The sequence below is a fragment of the Sinocyclocheilus anshuiensis genome, unplaced genomic scaffold (genome assembly GCF_001515605.1).
Source record: "Sinocyclocheilus anshuiensis isolate Anshui unplaced genomic scaffold, SAMN03320099.WGS_v1.1 scaffold277, whole genome shotgun sequence".
NCBI lineage: Eukaryota > Metazoa > Chordata > Actinopteri > Cypriniformes > Cyprinidae > Sinocyclocheilus > Sinocyclocheilus anshuiensis.
In genome coordinates, this window is record NW_015536463.1 from 891,181 (window position 1) to 892,895 (window position 1,715).

Below are 1,715 nucleotides of genomic sequence, written 5' to 3' on the forward strand. Positions count from 1 at the left end.
ATATGCTACTTGATAAAGTGGAACTGGCTTTTAAATCTTGATTTCATTTTTATTAAATGTTGTGTAATGTTTATCAGATCCCTATTCATATTGGAATAAAGTCTTACTGGACAATTCAAAGACATCACACTGAATTATTTTCTTGAAATTCCTATTAATGTCTTAAAGTTTTTCCCCCTTTTGGTAATCTGCACAACGTCTTGTCCAGTCTGTAAGTGAGCAATGCCTTTTGGTATCATCAAAAAGAGGCACAAAATCGTGCTTATGTGTTGCTTTAAAGCATAAACATCGTGTTTTTACACAATGAATATCCATGTTTCTAATGATAAAATATGTCATCTACGAAACTGCAACAAATCCTGATCGCTAGACCCGGAAACAGAGTTCCCTAGTAACGTAACTTAAGTAGCTATACTTGTTTTTGAAATTTCAGATACATCTTACCTTGGTTTTGACAAACAGACAAAACAGTGTCAAGATAGGCACCTGAATGACTGTCAAAATTGCACAAAAAATTATTTGAATTAAAATCGAAAGCGAAAGAGTTGTGCGACTGCGACCTTATATGCATTAAATGCGCACAGAGATCGATATAGCCTACTCAATAACCTACAAATATCTGTTCACTCGCCTTTTATATCCTTTATTGCAATACTCTTTTTTTTTTCTCAACAAAAACAGCGATAGTTTCAGCGTGTCGAAACGAGGAGACTATACTAAACGGGTTTTTGCTTGAAGCTAAAACTGTTTTTTACGTTGTTGTGAAAAACCCCGCCTGACGCATGGCCATGCAAAGTGAAAGTTTTAAGCCTTTGACTTCGACAAACACCTCAGTCACACGACAGGCGGACATGGCTACTTATGAGTTCCCATACCCTCTCTGTGTGGAGGTCCTGTGGGACCCCCACACTCCCAAATTAAAAAAACAAACTAATCATCTACTTCCAGAGTAAGAAATCCGATGGAGGCGACTGTGAGGTGGAATATAGTGTTTCTGGCGGACAGACAGCAACTGTTCGATTCAAATCAAAGGAAGGTAAAGTTGCCTATAAAACTCTGATCTGAATCACTGTAACATATCATGTAAAAGTGCTGCTTTAATATTATTAGGTGTCATAATAAGCTATGTCTACGCATAAATATGTTGTGGAGTTACCGTGGGAGGAGTCCAAGAAACGAAACTGATATCATTTGTTTGCGTGAATATGATAATAAAAATAATAGCCTATGTTTGTTCACTCATATTATGTTCTTATATTTGCCTCAGTGAGACAGCGGGTTCTGAACAAACAAACACGAGCTCAAGATTGGTCAAAAAACAGTGAAAATGACTGAGTCTTCCGCCATCAGATGCCTCAGTTCCTCAGGTGAGTATTTAAATTGAGTAACACGCACGGCTAATAGCCGACTGACTTAACGCAGGCTAAAAACTAAACTTTGTTTTCTAGGAATCAACTTCTTTGGTCAGCACAATCACAGCGAGTAAGTCATCCAGATTCACAATAACTCTATTCTGCTGTCCTCTGCTGGGGGATGTTTCATAAAACAAGTTTAACAAACAAGCCAGGCTTATTTCAGTTGGTCTGAATTATTTTGAACCAAATCAATGTTGTCAGACTAACTCAATTAAGCCTGTCTTATTTGGTAAACTTGTTTTAGGAAACAGGCCCCTGGACACTTTATAATCCTTAGGGGCCCCACTTGCCCCACCCCAA

At 38.0% G+C, this 1,715-nt stretch overlaps 1 long non-coding RNA gene across 1 annotated transcript; it reads left to right on the top strand.

The window, feature by feature from the left end:
* Positions 1-828: 828 nt before the first annotated feature.
* Positions 829-1,483, top strand: LOC107685203 (uncharacterized). Its single transcript, XR_001633932.1, has 3 exons — positions 829-1,036; positions 1,268-1,367; positions 1,449-1,483. It is a non-coding gene; the product is annotated as an uncharacterized LOC107685203 (long non-coding RNA).
* The last annotated feature ends 232 nt before the right edge of the window (positions 1,484-1,715 follow it).